The sequence below is a fragment of the Nanorana parkeri genome, unplaced genomic scaffold (genome assembly GCF_000935625.1).
Source record: "Nanorana parkeri isolate BGI_ZX_2015 unplaced genomic scaffold, ASM93562v1 scaffold828, whole genome shotgun sequence".
In the NCBI taxonomy this organism is placed as follows: Eukaryota; Metazoa; Chordata; class Amphibia; order Anura; family Dicroglossidae; genus Nanorana; species Nanorana parkeri.
In genome coordinates, this window is record NW_017307096.1 from 340,410 (window position 1) to 365,709 (window position 25,300).

Consider the following 25,300-nt stretch of genomic DNA (forward strand, 5'->3'; position numbering starts at 1 on the left):
TTATCAGGCTGCTTCAAACTTCAGAACAGCCGATAATAAGTTAGTGACACTGATCCTGCAGCAGTTCAGGATTCAGCTGTCAGTGAATGTTTCAGAAAACTTAAACATTCTACTTTCAAGAATAGATACATTATGTGTCTAATACATAACATTTTGTATCTATTCTTGAAAGTCAAAAGATAAAAAAAAAAAAAAGCCAGTATAGCTTGAGAGAGATATCTCTCGATCTATACGAGCTGTCAGAATGCCGGCAAAAGCCGACATGTGTCTCTGCTTTGCTGTGACTCTCAGACACCCGATATTAAGGTATCGGGTGTCTGAAAAAGGTTAACCCTTTCAGTAATGGATCTCTAGATAGTTAGACATCTATTACTGAAAGGTAACCGCTGATTCTCAGCGGTTAGCAGCCTTCTAGTGCAGCAAATAACTCGTCACGTACAGTGTACGTGACGAGTCATTTGGTCCCTTTGTGGTTGGACGTACAGTGTACGTCTCCCGTCACGAAGGGGTTAATAGAACCCATGAATGTGTCAGATTGCTTTTTGGGCCAGTAACTGACCAGTGGAATGTGCCTCAGCCCAAAATGCTTGTTTAGCAAAAAATTAGTTGTAAGGGGACCTTTGACAATTAAGATCTTCCAAAGCTTTTATAGCTTCAGACTAGGTTATTTGATTAGAAGCAGAAGGGTCTCTGATGTACACCAATTTAGAGTCTGCCACTGCCTGTCCGGCATCATTTTTTGCCCCTGCCTAGTTTTAGTCTTGATGGCACTGATCCGCTGAATGAAAAGTCTACTGAGATAAGCTTTTAGAGTATCCCACACTATCAATAAGAAGGCTGAATGCATGTTTATGGACAGAAAGGAAGAGATATCTTCCTTCAATGAGATATCTTTAGAAATCAGTTGTGACCAAAATGGGTTTAAACGCCATGGGGCTGTGGACATCCGTCAGTCGAGTGACAACTGAATATATAACAGTGAGTGGTCAGAGAGACATCTAATAGTGGACACAATTACATGTACAATAAGTGTCCCCAAGATAAATCAAACCATAGAGAATACAACATTGTGGTTTAACATGAAACATTTCCAAAAACAAAGAAAAAGAGACAAGAATAAGGGGAGGGAAGAGTGTCACTATTTCAGGCTAACATTTCATATCTATTAGTCCAGTGGAGTGCAAGTGGCTGAATTGGCGGTCCATTGATCCCATATTCTGTGGAATTTGTTTTCACAAGCAGTGTTTATAAATCAAGCGTATAAAGGGAAAAGTGGTGGTTAGCATTCGCTTCCATTCATCCATATTGGGCGGTAATGCCATGATCTTATAGTATTGTGATGTGTCTCCTGCACTCCTTACAGCGATTGGACCTTGATTAATGATCATGGTGCTCTTAGTGATTGCAGGGATGGTGCTTTGTTTTCCAAAATAGTAGAAAACGGAGATCACCAGCACAGAAGCATTGGATTATTTTGCCTATTTAGTCAAAAAACATGGCACAAGCATAATTTAGCCAATGTTTCGGGCCACACATGGACCCTTCTTCTGCATGGCCCTGCAATGTTGGCTAAATTATGTTTCTTCAATAAATAACCAAAGGAATCTAATGCTTTTGAGTGCTGGTGATATCCGTTTTCTATGCTTTTGGGTCCATAATCTGGTTATCATTTTCCTGGCCACATAGAGAGTGTCTTGTAGAAAGAAAGTAGTATATTTGTCAAGATCTCAGAGTATACCCAAAAGGCATAACTTAGGGTCTAGGGCCACTGGTGAGCCCATCACGTCATGAAGGAATGTAACAACTTGTCACCAGTAGTCCAGAACAACAGGCTATGGCCATATCATGTGGTAAAAGGATCCCGGAGCATTCTGACACTTAGGACAAAGTGGATTATAATCAGGTTTAATTTTCAATAGTCAAATAGGGGTAAGGAAAGTACAATGTAGAATATAGAAATATGTAAGTTTATCAGAGTAGTTTCCTTTAATAGTAGCCATGCTCACATAACTGGTATATTTCTACATATAATAATGCAAAAATGTTAGAGAAACAGACATTTTATTTTGCCCATGCCTTGTATTAGCTGATGTAATGTATATTTTAATACATTCAATAGCAAACTTCTTTTGTTAGCAAGTTTCATGTAAAGACACTGCAGCATAGGTTTGTGCTTTTAATTAAAACTTATAACACACTGTAGTATTTTTTTGTTCACACATGACCTAAATAAGATTACTTTACCTTTAAATGTATAATAGGCACATTAGTGGTTCCAGTTTAATCAATGGCAAAATGTTAGGTCAGCCAATAGGTAAAGGTTTTGTAAGGTAAAACTACTTATTGCATGGTATGTTCAAGAAAATTATAACCGTTTAGCTCATTTATCTTACTCTAGCCATTGATAAATGACTCATCTTTCAATAACCTTTAGATAACAGCACATTTGTCAAAACCACTGTTACATCACTATCGCTCATCACATGCACTCTAAATGCTGAACCAATGTCAGCTGCATCATTGTAACTAATATATATGGGCTCACCATCATAATGTCACATGGTACTCTATTGTAATCTCAACTTTGATGACTTATTAAAAGATAAAAAAAAGAAAGCGCGGCCATAAAAAAGATAAAATCTTAAACAGCATGCCATTATTCTTTAAACTGTTAATACCCTTATTTATCACTTGAGCATTAATGATCCTCTGGGGATTAACAATTGTTCAATTAGTGAAAAGATAAAGACCAGATACTGAAGATAAGGAAAGATTGTCAAAGTGTCTTCGGTTGTAATTCAGAATGAAAGCAACATATTTGGCTTTTCAGTGTACAATTCCCAAATCTATTAACAATCAAATAATTTCATACTTTTACTACATTTGGCTGTGTTATAATGCCAAAGTCTGTGTTCTATATTTGCATCCAAATATATACATGGTATTAAATGTGTAATAGACAAGCTCTTATAGACAAGCAGCATATAGGGTACGTTCTCACCATATGCAGTGCGTTCCAACCTGATTCCGTCCGGAACGCACTGCATCGCATTGCGGCAGACTCACTATTTTGTGGGGCTGGATGGGGCGTGGCGGGCCAGTGAAGTGAATGGCACCATAGCTGCACCCTCCGGCGGCAATGCGATCGCCAGCACGGGATCGCAGGGCACATTGTGCCTGTGGTCCGGTCCGGTGCGGTCAAAATAGTGCTTGCAGCAAAAGTGTGGCGAAAAATGGGACCGGAACGCACTGCTTATGGTGTGAACTAACACATACAGAGGCAGGAAAGATCTTACCAGATAGAAGATTAAAAAATATCTGACTGCTCAAAATTATTTAGGTTAAATATAGTCACATATCAATAAAGTTTAACTTGTTTGTAAATTTAAGACAAATTTGTCATTTTCAAAGATTCTTTTTTATTGGAGTCCTTGAGAGGGTAAATATATTAAACAAACTATTGACACAAAATCAATCAGTTACAGAGCCCATGTGGGTATCCTAAAACATTTCATTCGAAATATAACATAATATAATAACAAATTAGGTACGTGGACATAGCCTAATGAAGTCTAATCATACATGCGGTAGATCACAAAATTTGAATGATTACTGCGAATTGCCCAACTTCCCCCCAAAAGCCCATTTTATATGTTTGTAAACAAGATAAAACAATGCCCTTTTGAGTAAGCCATCTCACCATCATATCACCCATCATATGGAAAGGCATTAAACTGGATCTAAAATAATTTAAGAAATGTACATCTAAGGAAGAGAAAACAGTCTATTTGTTTTGCAGTAACATAAAATGTGACATTTGTGTGCTTGGAGTGGATCACTTATGCAGAAGGCTATTCACCTGTATAAAAAAAGAAATCATTGGGGAATTAGTTAGTTACATAGTATTTGAGGTTGAATAAAGACATAAGTCCATCAAAGTCCAACCTATTGCTGATCATCTCATTCTTAGGAATACTTGTATCCCTGAATATTACGGTCCCTCAGGAAATCGTCCAAAAGTTTCTTGAACGATTCCACACTCTTAGCTGAAATCACTGCCAGCGGCAGTGAGTTCCAGACCCTAACCGCTCTTACTGTGAAGAAGTGCTTGTGCTGGAATTTTTTTCCACCAATTTTAGGTGGTGGCCTCTAGTCTTTTTATATATCCCCCCTTAATCTCCTTACTTCCAACGTCAACATGTTTAAATTTAGTAGCCTTCTCTCATAGCTCTGGTCCTCCATTCCCCTAATTAGTTTGGTTGCCCTTCGCTGGACTCTGTCCAGCTCAAGGACATCTTTTCTGAGTACTGGAGACCAAAACTGGACCGCTTACTCCAGATGAGGCTGAACCAGCGATCTATAAAGTGGCAACATTTTAGACTTGTCTCTGCAATACATCCCCTTCTTAATACAGGACAGGACCCTACTTGTTTTGTTTACAGCAGCCTGGCACTGCACGCTACCATTCAGTTTGTGGTACAATGACCCCCAAGTCTTTTTCTATTTCTGACTTCCCTAGTGGGATACCCATAATTGTATAACCCATTTGCTTTTTATTATTTCCAAAGTGCATTACTTTGCATTTATCGACATTAAACCTCATCTGCCATATAATTGCCCACTCCCCTATTTTATCCAGGTCCTCCTGTAATGTTATACTGTCTAGGTCCGTTTCTAATACCCTCCCTATTTTTGTATTGTCTGCAAGTTAGGTTCATGTCTCTGAGATTCCCTAAAACTGTACAGAGAGGGATATTATAGAGGTACCTTTAGAGATAGGGATTTCCCCCCCACCTACACACTAAATTGGCCAAGGCTTTATATGAAGTCATAATAACTGCCATACAATTGCACAATTGCAGATTGGGCATGGGTAGAGTTGTATCTCTGTTCCAAAATATCAGAATCGTTGAACTCCTTTTAACAGGGCAATCAGCAGATATCTGGGCTCTTGCAGTAACATCAATGGCAAACTTAATCGATTTCTCCTAATTGACCTTGAATTCAGAAAATCCTCTAAAGGTATTAATGAAATCCAGTAAATCTGACAAAGACATAGTGGGGTTGATTTACTAAAGGCAAATAGGCTGTTCATGTTGCAAGGGAATTTGCGCTTTGCAAGGGGCGTTTCCCATAGCTTACTAAATGTGGTGAAATGTCACTTTGTAAAGAATACCCAATTTTGTGCAAGGAAAATATAAAAAAACAGCATTTTTTAATATACATGATTGGGTGATGGAAGTCAACAAAGCTTCCCCTCATTCACCAAACTAAGGGCAAACTTCCTCAGTTAAGTTCAAATTCCCTTGCAAAGTGAACAGCCAAGTTTCCTTTAGTAAATCAACCCTAATGGGTTCACCAAAATATACAAAGCATATTGTCAGCATACAGAGTTCTGCGTTCTGCAATAGGGGGTATTTTCAGACCAGCTAAATCATTTGTGATGCATATTATTTCAGCCAGTTGCTCAATTACAATGGTGCACAGAAGGGGAGTAAGTGGTCAGCCCTGTCTACCCCCCCTCCCTGTGTATTGAGAAGCATTAGGTAATATAATTGTTAATTTGAATCCATTAATTCCAACCGATCAACACAAGGTCGAAACCCAGCTTCTTTAGGACTGCACACAAATACGGGCACTCTACATAATCAAATGCTTTATGTGTGTCCATTGACACTATCACTCTTCAGCCAGAGTTTTCATGGATCACTTGCAGATTAGTAAACAACCTTCTGATATTGACATGTGTTCCCCATCCTGGTATAAAAACACATTTGTGACTGAACAATTTGAGCAATATACTTATTAAGTATCATAGCCAAGACCTTAGCCAAAATCTTGGCTTTAATATTTGTTAGAAAAATAGGATGGAATTATTCACATCTGGTGAGATCATTATGGGGTTTCAGGAGGAGCATAAAAAGAGCAACTCTCATAGATGGAGGTAATATGCCCTTCCTATGTGCCTCCTCATACCTAATAAAGGATGAGGCATTCATTGCCTCTGATGTAGCACAACAAGCCCAGGGGGTTTGTGTTTCAGAAAAAGTGTATTGTGAGTGATATCTCACAGGTCGGTATAGGTAATTGTCACGTACCTGATGGAGCTTGAGATGACGAGGGCAGCCTCTCTCTTGCAACTCTGGTCCCAGAAAGCCTGATAGTGAATACAGGCACTCTGGGGCACAGCGGGGCACGGGTGCCGGAATGAAGACTTGGGTGCTAGGTGGAAGTCCGTTGGCCGCTTTGCTGCGCAAAGCAGTATAAACACACAGCAGGGAGGCAGACAGAAGATACTCGAAGTCAGGCAGACTGGGTCGGCAACGTGCAGGCGGGAAGGTAGTGTAGCAAGATGCAATTCTAAATCATGTTTCGCTTTCACATTCAGTTTTGGAAGGCATATGCTAAGCAAATAAAAATCAAACTCCCCCATGGTATACTGGCTTCTAGATTCACAGAGATGACCATAAACAAGAAGAAATGTCTGTTTAATTTCCTAGGCAGTGTGTACCAAGCCTCCAGAGGAATGTAATATACACAGAATAGTAAAAGGGAAGAATTCAGGCTTAGCCAGATATATCATAAGTATATTGTTTTTTTATCCCCACATTTGCTTTGGTACAAAATGTTCCTTTACATATCATTAGTTAGTTTAACAATGTAACTCCGCCTGACTTTTTTCCCAAACTGCACAGATTGGGGCACAGGTAATAGCTATATACTGTTGCTCAGCCTTAAGCTGCATTGGGTATCAGTTACACCTAGTTTATTTTCAAATTGTGCCTCAGTATGCCAACAACCTTCATAAAGGTACCCTGCAAAATAACCTTACATATTCCCATTTATCAAACATACCCAAAAGTTCTAAATATCAGGCTGACATTTATTTGCAATAATAATTACATTTTCTAACAGGATGCCCCCATATGCCAGATGCAAATGGAGGAGGCAATGGAGGTATATAAAAGGTATTTAGCAGTGGCAGAGCTGTTCTTCACCATTGAACACAATGGTATCATGACTGGAGTGCCGTTCAGTTGATAGAGGTGCCCCCATATGAAAATAAAAGCAGGATGGGTACAGTAATTAACAGCAGGTATAGATCTATCTTCCTAGTCGGCCCCGCTGGCTCTCAAAATACCTGAACAATGCCTGCATCTAATCAGATTGTTCAGGTATTTTAACAGCCAGCGGGGCTGACTAGCAAGATACTGAAGCTTGGCCCACTGGGAGATTCCTCCATCCACACAGTTTAGTGTAGATGGAGGAATCTGTTGCACTTTTTCCATCTGACCATAGGAAATCTGCAGATACTGTATAGGTGTATGGCCAGCTTAAGACTCAGTCTGTATGGGCAGTATGGCAACTTGCTGACAAGACAATGTGCACATGCAGTTAAAACTCTCTAATATGACCCAGGATTTGAATCCAGTGCAGATGTTTTTCATAGTCTTTGGAAGTGTAACAAAAGACAGACATTCTTAAGACTGGCTCTGCAGAGTTAGAAAATAAATTGAGAAGCATGGTGAGGGTGGGAATGTCAAGCTAAAGGCTGTACTATCTTACATCAAACAGGAGGGGAGAACAGGGGAACATGAAAAATGCAAATATATAGAATAATAGCAGGCTGGTGTGGCAGCCTGCCTTTTAAGACAAAGGCCTTTATTTTTCAGTGATTAATAATGGCTAACATGTAACACATGCCACTACTTGGAAAGTTGAAATTAGCCATGTTTTACACCTCGGTTAAAGCAACCATTTTATTATTAAAAAAAAGTCACTAAGGAAACATATACCTGTAAAAGAGGTATTAAATACTCACCTTTCCCACTGCCCTCACTGCTCTGTTCAAATCATGCCCTTAAGATCTCTGGGAAACCAACACTTCCAGGAGTGTTGATCTCCTCCTGCCAACCTGCAGATCACCACTGTCTCCTGTAATGATAAAGAATTGAGAGCTGCATGGGACTCATAAAACTGACATTTTCAGGGTGATTTCTACTGAACAGAATTGCATGCAGTGGCAAAGGCAGCAGGAAGGGTCAGTATTTACAGTCTTCTTTTAGAAGTACTGTATATCTTTTTCGAAATACCTTTTGTGTATTGACAGGGTCACTTTATGTAAAGCCTAATGATACTGTTTCCAGGTTTTCATATTTTATTTATTCTGTATAAACATTAATATTTATATGTTTTCTAATTTGTTTTGTCTGTTTTGTATAATAAAACATGCCTACAGCCCTGATCAAGATTTTGAAAATGCTCTTATGTGCCTAAGGCTATTTTGCCTAAAATAACCGCTAAATGGTATATCGCCTTTTAATCATTTAAATCTCATTCATTTAAAACAAGATATGCATGATTTTTAGTTGATTTTTTTTTCAAATCAAATGAAGATTTACATTTTTACTGGAGATCATTTAGAAGACTGTATAATTTTCTTAATCATTCACCTTGACATGCAGGTGATATGAATTGATTTGTAGTGTAATTAGATGTAATGGGAATTGTTATACAAAACTAGTGTCAGTTATAATTCTGTTGGATCTTTTTACAAATTCCAATTACAGATGCACCATGTGTATCAATGACAAATGAGGACTTCATTAATCTATAATAGACTAATGACAATTAAAGTCTTTTAGAACCAGAGCATCAAGATGAGATAAATAGTGGAATTGGATATGCATCAGTAGGTGCCACCTATGCAATTTTTCAAAGTGTTTGTTTCCGAATGTACAATATGAAAATAACCTTGGATAGATCAGAACTATTATAAGCTATTGTTGTGTATAATACCATGTTGTGTATAATACCATATTTGTTATTTAAAAAAAATAGGAAGTTGTAGCTACTTCATATATACAGTACATTTAATGTATTTTTTCATAACACATTCTTAAAGTGAACCTGTGCCCAGACTATGCACACTTAAGTATTTACTCATTCTAAACAAACAGTAAAACCACTTTAAAACATGTTCTTAATCATCTATGTAGCTGCAGGCATTGTGGGGAAATACATTTGGAAAGTTTACAACAAAGACACAGTTTTATCAAAACTGGAGCAGACAAAATCTGGAGCAGCTGTGCATGACAAACAATCAGCTTCTCTCTTTTATTTTTATTATTTTATTTTTCAGATCTTAACTGAGCAAGCTGAGGAGAAAGGCTGATTGGTTACCCTAGGCAACTGCTTCAGATTTTGTCTGCTCCAGTTTTGATACAATTCCCCTCTGGGTGTTTTTCTGTTTCCCACAAGATATAATATATAAAGAAAAGTATGTTTTACAGTGATGCATCTTGCTGACTTTCCAGATATGAGTAAGAAAGAAAGTGGTGCCTGTGCCCCAACCACCCAAAGTGGGTAGGAAGAAAGTTAGGCAGCATGCAAATCATTAGCATCAGCGTGACATGTTTCCCTTCCAAGAGGCCCACTTTTCCAAATGTATCATTTCAGATTGTAAGCAGCATTATGTGGTCATCTTCCATCACAAACTGCCAGGAGGCTCACTGTGCTTGAGCAGACAACTGACTTTACTTTGCAGTCCAAACGGGAAAGTGATACCACTGGACAACCTTTTACACTTTATATAGGCAAGATAAGGATGAGCTAGGAGCACCATATTCCACCACAAGTCTGATGAGGCATCTAGAAGGGGACATTTTATAAACTGGAGCAGACACAATCTGGAGCAGTTGTCCATAGTAACCAATCAGCTTATCTCTGTTCAATGCCTAACTGAACAAACTGGAGTGAGAAGCTGATTGGTTGCCATTGGCTACTGCTAAATATTCTGCCTATTCTAATTTTGATAAAATCCATTGTCAGTGCCTGCTGGTAGTGAGCTTGATACGAAATCTGATGACAGAGTGGGGTCAAACTGGAGCCAAACTCATATCAGGAGAAGGAGAATAATGATGATACAAGAAAGGAAATGGGTAAAGGGGAATTCAAAGTCTCCATGTATCTCCTTTTAGATCATATTAGTGATGCAATTGGCCATAATGATTTAACCTTTTTCCGCTCAGCCTGTCTGACTATAGCCATCATCATATTTATATTCATCAACATCACTAGTACCTGCTGCAAAATCTACCACAACAAATGATAGAAATGTTTTTTAAAATATATAATTATTTACAATCCTGTGCAGCAGAAATATTGCTTGTATCTGTCATTGCTTGTGCTACTATGTTCACTAATATAGGTGCATCCCATTTACCATAATGCAAAAATAAACCAATTTTCACTCTTACTTAAAATCCTTAGTGCATTACAGAAAGCATCCAAAGTCCAAATTGGTGCTGAAGACAGAAGCTATACTATTATAATTGCTGGAAGAGCAGTGAATACCCAAGAATGAAACGGAACACAGCTTTCAGAGAATTCTGAAAGTTTTGCAAATTGAAATAACTAATCTGCATAATGCATTCAGTATTTTACAGTATTTCATGTTTTAGAACATTTAACAAAAGAATACACCAGAAAAGAAAACCTGTTTCTGTCTACTGTCTCTTTACATTTTCCAAGTTTTTATTTGGTTGTTTCTTTTGCTGTTGTCTAAAAAAAAAACATAACAAAACCCAAAATAATAAAAAATTTAAAAACACAAGTAAAAGATCTCAAAACATTTTGTACTTTCAACACAATATTTTTTGGGGGAGTGTTGTTGTATTTATTTTCTTCGTCAAAGTCTTATCTTTTGTATTTTATAAAGAAAAGATAATATTGTGTTTATGTGCACTAAAATTTATCTTGGTGTATTTTTGCTGAAAATATATATCCGATAAACACTTGCATCTACAATGATAACTCTACCCAACCTCAAGTGTAAGCCGTGTGGTAGCCATTTAATAAGAGCTGGATGGGGGCATACGTTTTACAGCCGAAGATGGCTATTACATACAAGCATTCACTTGTATGGTGCTGGGTAGGTGTATGTCAGCTATCCCAGGCTCCGCTGTCACCTGTTTGGGCCCAGGACTGGCATGGTGGGTCTGTGTTCATTGATCAGAGGGAGATAACCACATTTCTAGCGGCTTATCTTTCCTTTGATTACTGAAAGTGGAAGCAATGTGTATTACATCACTTCCGTTTTTAGTGTGTCATTTCTCTGGCTGCTTTAGCCAGGGAAGAAGCTAGTGAAGCATGATCTTTGCTTCATCAGCTTCTTTGGGGTCCATATTTGACATTAGGGGTCTAATAGACCCCTGATGTCTCCATAAAGAGGACCTGTCACAGTATATGTGCTATTACATAGGAGGCTTGTTATCACCCTATGTAATAGCAATAAAATTAAGTGTCAAAAAAGTTAAAAAAATAAAGTCACATATAAAAACTATTAAAAGAACACAAAAATTTTTTTGCACATGTATGCACATACAAATGCAAACATGAGTCGGATACACTTTACTTTACAAGTACCCCTTACTCATTCACATAGGGGGGGCGGCATCTGGGTGCCCCCTTATTTAAAGGGGTACCCCGTTGCAAATAAGCCCCCTTGCCCGCAGACCCCCACAACCAAACCACCGGGTCAGGGTTGTGGGGAAGAGGCCCTTGTCCCCATCGGCATGGGGACACCCTCCCAATGCCGAGGGCACGTGGCCTGGTAAGGCGCAGGGACGGGGGGCGCTCGATCGCCCCCCCCTTTCCTGCCCTGCCGGGCCTGTGCTTGGATCAAGGGTCTGGTAGGACTGTTAGGGGGACCCCACGTTTTTTTTCCACATTTTTGGGGGCTGGGGTTTTTTGTGTTTTAAGGGGGGGGGGTCCCTCCTAACATTCCTACCAGACCTAAAGGGTCTGGTATGAATTGGGGGGAAACCTCACGCTTTTTTTTTTTTCATTTTCTGCAGTCTGTAAAAAAATAAAAATTAATTTTGCTGCAAAGGAATTCGTCAGCAAAATGAGAAATTACATTTAGTCATTTAGGTCAATAGGAGAATGCCAATTCAAAAGCAATATATATATATAGCAATATCCACTACCTTACCCGGGACTAGAACCTGCGACCTTAACAATGGCAAACCTGTCCTCTTACCTCTACGCTATTGCTTCTGTACTTTAACCATAGAAATGTTGGAGAAGGTAACTGTTGTAATTTTTTTTCCTAATGTCGTTTTGCTGCAACAAAGTTCGTTTAATAACGAATTTCGGGAAATCGGGAATTTCGGATTCGTTTGCATTCGTCTTAGCTTTAATTCGGATGCATCCGAATCTCCGAAAATTCGTCCAAAACGAATTTCGTAACGAACCGAATTGCACATGTCTACTCAGCACTGAGAGGGTTTGTCACGAAGGAGGCGAAGGATCTAGCCGTAGCTTCGGCTGATCCTTCGGCTCACTACGGCCGCCGGAGCCCTCCAGTTCAGTCGAACCAAAGGGCTGCTTTACGGGCTATTCACAATAGCCCATACAGCAGCTGAAGGCATATGCATTCAGCTCGGCTGAGCCGTAGTGACAGACGGAGCATGGAGAACGGTCTGCTTAGCAGACCTTTTTCCCCACAACTGCCAACAATTGGGTGAAGCCAGCCGTGATGCCAGTTCCACCCGGTTATTTTCATTTGTCCGGGACCAGTAAGAAGACTCTGGCAGGTGGTGGCCACATGTAAACAGTTGGATGGAGCTAGTGGTGATGTCATCACTAGCTCCACCCAATAGTTTATATTTTGTCGTCATCATCGTTGACAACACTGGACGTCATGATTGACTCTGGATTATGTCGTTGGATCAATTTTGGGGATTTTTTTCATTAATAAAGGAATTGTCAAAGATTTTTGTTCAATTAAATTATTTTTTTCAAAAGTCTGGTCTCTTTATTTACATTTGTATTTAATCCTTTAGTGAATGAGTAGGAGCACAAGTACCCCTTACTCATTCACAAGGGGGGCCGCATCTGGGTGTCCTTTTATTAAAGGGGTACCTCAATGTCAATAAGCCCCCAGGGCTTGTGGGGAAGGGGGCCCTTGTCCCCATTGGCATGGGGACAAGGTGCTTTTCCAGGGGGGATCCTGGAAAAGCACCCTCCCAGTGCTGAGCCGCTCTCTGGTACGCCCCCCACCCCGCCATACTCATGACCCAATACAAAGAATTAGCATGGCCTCATTTTGAATGTGCAGTTTATTTTTAGGCAGCAGTTAAGCAAAAGGATATTCCAAAATAGGAAACATGGCAGACAAAAACAACTAAATTAATAAGACACGGGGGCCTCAGACATAAGGTAAGATTAACTAAAATGTACTTACTCATCATTAATAACAGGCGTCTAAGGGGGAGGGGTATATGATTACTTTTTTATCAATATGTAAATGGTTAAAATTTTGTGGAAAGTTGTTTACTTTAAGGTCTCTTTTTGGGCTCTTTACCCCTGGAGGAACAGAGGTTTAATGAAAATAGTTATTTACAGAAAGCCGTGAAAATATGGAATAGTCTTCCATGGAAGCGGATAGCCAGAAATGCGTCAAATCAAGGGGTAGATGTTTTCTAAATGTAAACTAAATGACTAGTAATAATTGTAAGAAAAAACAAGAGCCTTTGGGCATCCTGAAGGAATTTTCCCTCTTACTGCAAATTGGACCACACTTTCGTTATATAAACTTTTTCCAAAGAGAGAAATTAGCATAGTCACATATTTTCTACCTCAGTGCTGAAGATAGCTCTGGTACAGTTCAATATCAAGTCCTACACAAGGAAATATTAAATACACAGCTCTAGTTGAAAACACTTTCACCTTGACTTTAGCACAATGACAGAAAAGTTCTTCATATTTGGATCAAATCATCTTGTACTGAACTTCTATGTGAACTAACAGACTTTCTTTAAGGGATGCAGTCACGAGTACAATGCACATCTGTTAATTTTTACTTCTTAATCTGTGAGAGTAATTAATAAGTGTTTTTTTTTGTACTGTATAACCAGGGCCCAGCTATATTTTGTGAGGTAGATATACAGTATAATGTATATCATATTTGGTCACAATAACCAATAATAGTAATATACAATATGGAATTGTTTTAATAATAAATCGTTTTTGGCGTTTGTACTATGTTAATAGCTGAGGCAATGGATGTCAGGAGACAGAAATCATATCCATAATGAATATATGGTTATGCACACTTCCATGTATAACGTCATAATAGAAACAACACAATCCCCACTGGGACATTAAGATTCATCGAGTAAGTAATGTGTGCAAAACAAAATGCATGTCATACTCCCTAAAGAATATACTAACAGAAAATGTTCTGCATGACTGGAAAGTTGCTGTGTTACATATATATATAAAAATAAAATGAAGGCAAGATGTATTTTATCAATATTTTCAGTTGGTTGGTGCAATGTATGACCATGCAAAATTATTATTTATGCCATTACTAGTCAAAGAAATACACATTATATTCAATTTGTCACAAAATACAATATTATTATGAGAAAGCTCTGACTTGCGTGCAGAATGGTAGTTCTTAAGATAAAAACCATACAACTTCAGGTCAAGTCCAGGGCCTCAAAAGGCATTACACGAATACAAAATGTTGATCCTACTTTTATGACTGCAGACTAAATACAAAAAATAAATGTTCACACCCCAAAGGTCTTGAGAACCACAAAGACTTTCAGATGCAGGTATGTACTTACCTGTGATGGGCAAAAATGCTCAGATTTGTTTGTGGGTGCATTTAACAAATGTGCCTAAAAGTTCCCCAGTTGCAAACGTTAATGCAAACCCCAAGTCAAAGAGAGGCAAATCTTCAAAATCTCTCAATTTTCAAGGCTAATAGGCAACAAAGGGAATGCGGAAAAGAGCATTGCTCTGGGAGACCTGTACCAATGCAAAAACAAATTACAGTTTAGTGGGCCGATGGCCTCTATTTTATGTGCCTTTGAGACATCAGTTCTTCACATTACAAGCTACAAAGATGGCTTTAACCTACATGTGGTGTTATTTGTAATTTGTATGTGTTATCAATTGCATTTGATTATGTCAGAGGCACAAGGCAGAAACATTTTATACACACATGTATGCCTTTAGGCAACATCTGAGGAGTGAGAGATCAGGAACTTTTTTATCTAGAAATAAAAATGTAATTATGTCAGATATACAAGGCAGAAATATTGTACAGTAAGCACCGAATCAGTGGCAAGAGATGGTAATGGATAGAAGGTCAGCAGTGGTTATAGGATATGTTAATGGACAGCAGGCCAGTAGCAGTGGCAAGATGTGGTAATGGGGCCAAGAGACATTAATGAATGGTAAGCTACCAGGACAGGAGATGGTAAGGGTGGCAGGAGATGTAATGGGTGTCAGGCCAGAAGTGGTGGCAAGAGATGGTTATGGTTGCAGGCCAGCAGCAGTAGCAGGAGATGGTAATGGTGGAAGGCCAACAGTGGTTTTAGCAGATGGTAATGCCTTATAGAATATGAATGGTTTGGGGTCAGATTCTAAGAATAAATGTAATCGGTCAAATCAGCTGCAGGGGTTTGGTATTCTGTTGATCCAGGACTGGTTCATTTTTTAACAAGACCACCTGCAGCACTGAGTGTCTTTACTAAAAGCACACTACCCGTGGGGCAGTCCAGCAGCTTGATTGCATAGTAGTAAAGTGTGTTGTCAGAGTGACCAATAATCACTAATCATACGAGTTATGCACTGCCTGTGATTTCTGCCAGCAGCCAGGCCTGGGTGATGCATCATAAGAAAGGACCTGGAAGCCTCACTTCGGCAGCCACCCCCACTGCTGCTACTCCTTTCACAATCCAATATCATCCGAGGCATGTTGGCCATGAAAGAGGATGCTGTCACTCTCTGGAAAAGTCATTAAGAAGTTGCTCTGCAGCAAGCACATCTTGCCGATGGCTCATTTTTATTTCTCCCTCTATGATGGAAGGATGACCTGTGGCATTTTTTCCTTTCTGTTGTGGATCCAAAAGGGTGGCCAAACAGTAAAGTTCTCCCACCTTGATGGCCAAGGTGGGAGGCACTGCAGCCTCAATGAGCCCATCTGCCACAAAACTACATAGGCAGAGGAACCCAAGTCATCAGTCTGCTGAGGGCAACAGTGTGCTCCCCCACCTCACTCACCTATGTACATCTCCTTCTGTTTGGGAGGAGTGAAGCATATTTATAGTGGTTATATTTGTCTTTACAAATTTTACCTTAACTATAGGAGACGAGCTTGTTCACTATGCATAGCTTGGTGAATGAGTTGAAACTGTGCTGACCTAAATTACCATATCATTTACAACTAAATTCACTTCATGCATGCGAAGTGAAAGAAACCTTTTGCCAAGTGAACTTGCTCTACTCCAAGTGAACATGCTCTACTCCAGTAGTATCTGCCCTGCAAAGCCTCTACTCTTGTAGTAAATTGTTAGTTTTTCCCTGTTCACCTTAGTGGTATCGCTACAGCGCTAGCAGCCCACACAACTGCTATGAGACCCGAGAAGAAGAAAGAAGGAAGCCATGCTTGCAGGTTTTTTTGAGGCACTATACACAGAAAATCAGTATGCATGTACACATTTTTCATTTTGATGAATGAAGAAAAGAAAGTTCATGTTTCAAATTTCTTTAACAGAACAAGCTAAGAAAAGTGACAGAGGGTTGAGACAAACCATTAAGACTGACTGGGTGATGAAAATGGGGTGGTCAGTTTTATTCATATATTTAAAACCTTTATCCCAAAAAGAAAAAAAAAACACTTTTGCTGTAACTGCTTAAAAAGTGTAATCTGAAGTTAACAAGCTCTTCTGACTTTACCCTCTCCAGTTGTTGACAATGTTGATACCCAAGAATGGTTATTTTGCTTCTCTCTAAGACAGAAAATGTGTTACTGGCTGGATCACCTGGTGAAAATAAGAGAAAAAGCATACAAATTAAAACTAATGCTGCCACCATGCACAGTATATAGACTGGTAAGCTGCTATATATTTAAAGGAGAACTATGGGGCAACCTTTTGTTGCAAATAGTTCTCCTCAGGCTCATATACTGTGTCCTCCGGTGACCCAAAACTCAGTATATAGTGGGCTATTGCCTGCTATATGTTGAGAGCGCCACAGCCAGGACAGATCACAACACTGCTGTAATGTTGTGAGTTTTGGGTCACAGTATATGTCCTCCAGTGACCTAAAACGCAGTATATAGTGGGCTATTGCCCGCTATATATTAAGAATGCCACAGTCTGGTTGTATCCCGACAATGCTGTCGTGATCCACCCCACTGGCTGCTTGTTACCTGACTCTAGAGGCAGAGCCAGCTGTGCCTGCTCCTTCCCCCATCTGTTCCTCAAGTCAGCGCTGGAGAAAATGAGAGGAGAAGGGGGAATCCCTGCGGGGAGTGGTGACTGATCGGGGAGGATTGTGTGTTTTTGTTGACTTCCCAATCTATAGAGCCGACCTGTGACAGCTTCTTTGTCAAAGGTCAGCTTGAATTATGGGGATGAGCGTTTTTCACTAATCCCATAATTCTCCTTTAAGTTTTGTGTTCAGGTTTAAAAACACTTGAAATTTACCAATAAAAACCAATGTGGGAGACAATCAGTGTAAGTACAAAGTCTACTAATTCACTACGCTAAGGGACATTTCAGTTAGCTTATTAAATGAGTGGACATTGAACTGCCTGCAATCATCCAATAATATAATCACATCTAATTTTCCGTAGTAGGGTATTAACTGAATGAGTTTTCTTTTTTTTTAACAAAATTCACTGAGTTTCACTAAATTGATCATGAGCATGCTCTACCATTTAGTAAATACACCCCATAAAAGGGTGGCCAAAGGTGGAAGTTGTTTAGCCAAAGTAGTGGGAGTCAAAGGAGATGAAGGGAAGGTGGCAGAGGAGAATAAATGGGGTGGTTAGGAGATGTAAGACGGTGAATGATTGTTTGAATGGGTAGAAAAGGAGTGTTGGCCAAAGGAGAGAGAAGGGGGTGGACAACTGTTGAAGGGGGAAGAAGAAGTGGAGGCCAAAGGAGAAGAGGGAGGGTAAGCAATTGTGGGAGGTGGTAGAGAAGGGATAGTGGGCAAAGGAGAGCGAGGGATAGTGAAGCTGGTATTTGGCTGTGTGTCATGAAGCCAAAGCTAGCCTGCGGGGCCGGAATTCTGGACGGGCACCTGCTCATGCAAGTGCGCATGCATATTGTCCTACACAGAGAATGGTGCGCGGCCGCGTGCGTCTACGTGGGCATGTGCGCACCACGCCGTGTGCGCACACGCCCGTTCCCAATGATGGCGCCAAAAGGGCTATTTAAGGCTGAGACACCCACACCTCCATGCTGACTGATCTTCGGCTATTACGGTGTTCCTGGATCCTCTATACCTGTTGATATCCTGCTACCAACCCGGCCTGCTTGACCTTGCTCCTGTTCTGTGTTCCTTGACCTCGGCTTGTCTTTGACCTCTCTCCTGCCTGCTCCCTGGATACCACACTTCCTGCAAGTTACCGACCCGGCCTGTCCCTGATTACGTCCTGCCTTCTGATTCTGTGCTTCGTTGCCAGATTTTTGATGACTCGGTTTGTGTTACTCTACTTCTAGGATCTTGTTACCAGCCTGCATCCTGCTCAGAAGCCTCTGCAACCTGCACACAGCTTCGACAGGAGTCGCAACCTGACTCACGCACACCTGTTTCCACCATCCAGGGGTGTTTGGACTGGAGCAACAAGAGAGGCCGCCCTCGACATCTGAGGCTCCCCCTAAGGTACGTGACACTGTGTAAGGTGAGAAATGACAAGGAGGAAGAAAAGGGTTATGATAATTTTTTTAAGAATAGGTAGAAGAAAACTGGGTAAGGTTAGGGCAGGATAGTGAATATGGGTGGGGGTAAAGATAGTTGACTTGGTATGGTTTTGGGGGAGGTAGCTGGGAGGGGATTCAGGATGGGAATATAGTCGGGGGAAGGTTGGGGCTGTAAGTGAGGATCAAATGAGAATGTAAATGAGAATTACAAATAAAAAGGGTGAAGGGTTTGAGGTCTTATGCGGGTGTTTGATGTCCACTCTTGTGCCATTGGATTTTGGACCTGTATACCTAAGGCCCCTTTTACACGGGCACCCGTCAGTTCTAAAGAGCAGGGGACCCATGCATGTCACCACTGTGAAATCCGTGTCCGTCCAATTTTTTCCTCCAACTTATGATGGGGGAAAAAAATGAACTTACCGGACCTATGTTAGGACTATGAGGAATCAGATGTAACTAGACATGTGTCAGGTGTCTTTTTACAGCAGATTACCCCTGATCCATCACAATCAGGTCTGCCAAAACAAAAGTAATTTGGTTTTCTGGTCCTGGCCAGAGCCAGGGGTAATCGGATGCAAACAGATGCATGTCCTTTTAGATCCGGCTACCCATAGACTTTTGCTGGGTTTCCGATCAGATCTGCCGAAATAAATGACAGGCAGATCTGATCAGAATGCCCTTCTGAAAGGGGCCTAAGGCTTGAAAACCCCATGGTAAAACATGTTGTCTTGTTGCAACACATCATTAAACAGGCATTCAGAAAAACAGTAAACAATTAGCTTATTTGTTGTTGGACCACTGTCATAAGTTGTTGCCTGTCAGCATTGCACTGGTACTATTCCTTTTATACAGGGCCAACATGCCCTGCTTATGTTGGGTATTAATTTTACAGTTGTGCTTTTAACTCTGTAAAAATATTCCATTGGACCATCATTATTTGTGCCAAATCATGATATTCATTGGACCACCCCCTATGCTTCATTAATCTGTCACAGTGGGCAGCCAGCCTTCCACTTATATTTAAAGCTATTTACACATGGTAGAATTTTGTTTAAAATAAGCCTTTTTGACCGTAGTAATGAAAATACATGAAGGAGCAGAATGGCATTTTCTTCTTTTAAAACTAACAAGATTCTAACTATGAATGTAGTTGTAGATCATGAAAACTTTTAATGAATCCTGAAATAGAGATTTAGTTGCATGTCTTGAACATTCTTTCATTTTTCATGTGGAAGAGCTATGTAAAGGCATTGGTGAACATATTTTATGATAAATAGAATATGTGTATTTAGCAGAATACATCAGGTATCTGCAGTGCCAACTCATGTGATGATCCATGTACAATTAACTTTAAATGTAAAATCAATTGGAATGTCTATTGCATTGTTCTTGAGTTTATTTATATAGCAAATTAAAGTGTTATGAAGGTATGTATTTAACGTTCTTGTGACAAAATAAATGCATCTGTGAATCGTCTTATTTGTCTGTGTTTACCATTGTTTTGATGTTTTCTTTTAATAGACAAGAAAGCTGTTCCTGGGAATACACAAAATGTTTTGTTTCAGTATGTGGCTTTACCAACAGTCTTTCTGCATTATAGACTATAATGACACCTTTGAACTGGTGACATGTCTTAATTAATGTGTCTGGTCTGTGTTCAAGGAGCAGGTGTACAAAGCCATTTAGAAAAAACTAAAACTAAAGCTAATATGTCTTGAGTTCAGCCCAGGGGCTTAACAAAAGAAATGTAATTGATTCATCCATCTACGCTGGTAGTGAATCTGCTGCTAGTGAATTTTCTGCTGTGGCCAACGTATTCTGACAGGGGCACTTGCCTTGGTCAGAATACATGATCAGTGTTTACAAGTAATTGGCTAAAAGCACTGGTCGGGCAACAATTCTCAGACCAGCTTCTTTAACAAGTAAAATGCATTATTGACTTTTGTAGTGGATGCAGGACCACCTACTTTTAGAATTTTGGCTAATACCTGTAAATTGGCTGAAATTCTAACAGTTTTTGGCTATTTTTTATTACTATTCAACATCATCAAAGCTAAATAGAACATAAAATAACAACACAGACACCAATAATGCTATTGATAGGTTTATTGAAAAAAATATGCAATCAAAAGGTGTCAGAGGGGAAATTACAAAAAAACTTTTATCTTGCCGAATATGGTGGTACATACTCCTTTTTCTCAGCTCATTGATGCAGCAAACACATTGGCATAAGCCTCCCACTGAATGACCAAGCAGTTCCTGATCCCAGAACTTTATTTACACACAGTTGTAGATATTTCTTTTCTAACTTGTGTTTGCTATTTTTATTTGCTAACTTTTATGTTTTACTGTTATTGTGTGAAAAGGCTAAATTTTGTGTGTTAATTTGTTTTGCTTTATCTTTTAAAAACTGATGTGAACTTTTTAGATTTTTTTAGAAAAATAATATCCGATTTAAATTATTGTTTCTACTGTTATGTTGCCAAAAAAAACAACTCTTTGAATGTTAAAAAAATCACAGAAGCTATTTGAACTCTTACCTTAAAATATTATTGCTGCAGCACTTTAGTAATTACTTACATGTTTGTGGAATAATCCACCCAAGCAATTGTGCTGATCTTCCAGTGAAAAAAATAAAATCTACCAAACTTCATCTTATTCATATTATCATTGTATTTTTCTTCTTGATCGACACATTTTAGGAGTACTTGAAAAGATTCCTCTGACATACAGAAATAATTACAGAAATCATCTGGGTCATCTAGATTAAAAGTTCAATATGGCAGAATCTGTCACGTTTCTTCAGCCATTCCTTTGTCCAAATACATCACATATTCTGTTGCTTCTGTATCACCAACTCTCCTAGCATCACCACAGCTATGTTTAAACTCTGGGTGTCATCAATCAATTCCTTTTTGCTATTACACAATGTGCTTGTCACAGCAAATGATTGCTACATGCACAACTAAGCTTTCTCGTAATTACAGTATCAGGAGGGAATTGCATAAGGACAGTCACATGCATATTCCCTTCTGTACATTACCTAGATCAACCGTTACATTTTAACACATTGAAATGAATGAAATTATCCTATTAGATATTAGAGAAATTTTGCACAAAATCTGTTGAATAATTTACAGTGATATATTTGCTCTGCCAAACGATTTTTATGATATAAAGTTCAAACAAAATTATAACCACGTGTATCCAACATTAAAGTTGGCTGATCATACGTTGCTTAGCAGATCCAGCTGCATCCGATGTGGACTAAAAGGTAAAGAAAAATTAATTTTATGTAAATTGTTTTGGACACATCACAAGTAGACAATGTGAGTATCAAAAAGGTAGATATGACAAAACCCTATTAAGCACTGATAATTAAGGATAAAAGAGTGTCCACTGTGCACCGATACTTTTCGAGTACCAGTGCTGATACTAGGCATTTTCACAAGAACTACCAGGATTGCAGCGGTTGTAGCTGGGACCTAGATCTGGTGCTCCATCCCTAGACAACAACATACACCTGACAATTCAAACACTGAAAAAAGTAGGTGCGCCACATTCTCATTCCCTACAATTGTCTTACACACACCATTCTTCCAGCTACATCATAAGAACATTAAGGTCACCTCATCTTCTAAGCTGTGACTCGAAGAACTGTGATGTCACTCTCTGCTGAGCACTGATGAAAGCACATGGACATTGTTTAATATTGGACTACAGATCCAGACCTAAAATGCATGTTAATACCTTTTTTTGTCTGTAGTATAGTGGGAAAATATTTTAAGTTATGTGTGCTTTTTTTTCTGCCATCATGGGCATAGCTAACAAGGTTTACCATCACTTCTTGCTGCTGCAAATGGTTTAACGAGACAGGATGAGGGTCAAAAAGACAGCATTATAAATCTGAAAAAGGTTCTGGTCTTCCCCTACTCAACTTACAAAAATGTTGTTTTTATGGCTGAGGGAAAGTTTCCTTTTTTTTCCAGCTAGATAGGAAGAGAAATTACATTTCTGTAATGAAGCCACAGAGAACAGTAAAAACAGGCAGGGGTTCTAAGCCTTCTGCACTCTATCCTCGCAAAAAAAGAACCTGTGTAATGTTAAGATCAAGGTGGCATCATTTGCAAATAAATTGAAAATTACACCTTGTTTTAGTTTGGGGATATATTAGGAAAACTGGAAATGCTTGTTGCTTAAAATGGGTTTCAGAAATCACGAAGCCAAAGGTAGAAAGCATTTAAATCCTACAGAACTTTGAGGCAAGTCTACTTCATGTGCTACTGATTGGAATAGTGGACTGCCTAAAGCAGGGGTCTCAAACTCAATTCCCTCGAGGGCCACTCGACAAATTTGTTTCTCCCATGGGGGCCGCTCGCCAAATTTCAAACTTTAAAGGAGAACTATGAGGTGAGTGATTTTCACTCAGCCTCATAGTTCGAGCCGACTTGTGACAATTAAACTGTCACACGTCAACTCAATAGATCGAGAAGTGAGCGAACGCATACCGTCGCTCGCTCACTTCTCTACCCTGTCCCTGCAGAGAGCCGTGACTGTCAGTCACGGCTCCCTGCAGGGATCCCCCTCCGATCCTCCAGCGCTGACTGGAGGAATGAACGGGGGAGGGGCGGGTACAACTGGCTCTGCCTCTAGATAGGCAGAGCCAGTTGTCATTCACGCAGCTGGATGGATCTCGTCAGCATTGTAATGGAATGTGATATTATTACATGCGGTTAGAAAACACTATCCCTGGATACACAATCATTGCGTCCAGGGAGAGTGATTGATTCCTAACCGAATGTAATAATAGGCGTCCAACGATCACCGATCCGTTTATCTAGTGACGATTAGTAATGTCTGCTGCAGACATTACTAATCTAATCAATCCTTTCGGCCTGCGTTTAGCGATGGCGCCGGCCGAAAGGATCCGAGTTCCGGCACAGAAGCAGCTATGCGGTCTGCATCCAACAGAAATGCAGACCGTGTAGCTGCTTCCGCAAGTCTGGTACGCGGTCCGTGACCGTGTACCAGACTTGTGAGCGAGACAGAGATCCAGACCGTGTAGCTGCTCCCGCAAGTCCGGTGCGCGGTCCGTGGCTGCGTACCAGACTTGTGAGCTAGCTCCGGGCCACATAGTACCGGCTCGCGGGCCGCAACTGGCCCGCAGGCCGGTACTTTGAGACCACTGGCCTAAAGACTTCTTTGAAAAAAACAAAGAATGCAATGAACCCAAAGAGTAATTGATGTCTATAACAAAGGACATGTTTGTAATTCAAAGCAAATTTACATACTCCAGCACTGGATGCAGAGTGCGGCATGGCTCCAGTATCAAGATCCAGAGGGAGTTGATGTTCTGAACATTTATGAAGGAATACATTATCCAATTTGACTTTCACAATTTGACAAATGAGAGAACAGAGAACTATCAAGAGAACAAAACTTGTCCCGTGTATAGTTCTTAGGGGTTGCCAATCATCTGTATAACCCGATAATCAACACCAGAAACAGTTTTGAGTTGCCACAGGGAATGAGGTAAACATTCACCTCTCTTAAAGGCCCATGGACAAAGCATCTCATTACCATGGTGCACACTATGTTATGCATGCTTCTTAAACTGTTTTACTCTGCAATAACTCTTTCAGCAACTTCCTTCCTAAGCCTCTTCCTTACAGATGAAGGGATCTGGAAGTACATGCCCCACCCCCCTCCCAGATTTTTATTTAGTTTTCAACAAAAGGTGATGCTGCTATCGCTGTGGAGGAGGAGGAGAACACCTTTGCCGGTTCCCCGCTGCTCCTGTTTTGTCCAGGGAACATGTTTGGATACCATGCGGGAAATCAATATCTGGTACAGATACAGGCTGAGCAGAAGAGCTATTGTGCATCTGTACAACCTAATGGAGGAAGAGATCATTCCTACCACTTAAAGTTTATTTTTGCGTTTCGTACAAATCACTTTATTCCCTTGTTGAAGACTCAAGGGCCTCATCCTGTTCCCCAAAAGTGATGTGGGAGTTTCAGGGGGCACGCATTAGTATCTGGAAACCCTCTTTAAAAAGGGACCCACAAATATCCACCCCCTGGGAATGAGTATGGGGTACATTAGTACCAGGTGATGTGGGATCCCCTGAGACGTGGCATCCAAGAGCCAGTAGATATTCTGCCAGGCACCCCCTCATACAGGCTTGGATTTAAATTAATGCTGACCCCAGGTCATGACCCTGCATTCATCCCGCTCTAACATGTGCAGACTAACACAGAGAAGCTGGAGAGGAGGGAGGGCCAGGATAGAAGCCATGGAACAGTCCAGGTGGCAGGAAGAGACATGGTTGGGATGATGGCAAAGGGTCACTCCAGGCAGCAGGCAGAGATGTAGTCAGTACACAGGCACAGGGTTGGTCCAGGCAGCAGGCATAGACACAGTGAGTATACAGGCAAAAGGTCAGTCTATGCAGCAGGGAAAGACTTGGCCAAGAAAACTGGCAGGGTTTGGTACATAGGAAGTCAGTTCAAAGCAAAGCAACTGCAAAGCAAAGAAGCATGGGGGAAACCGAATATTGCCCAGGC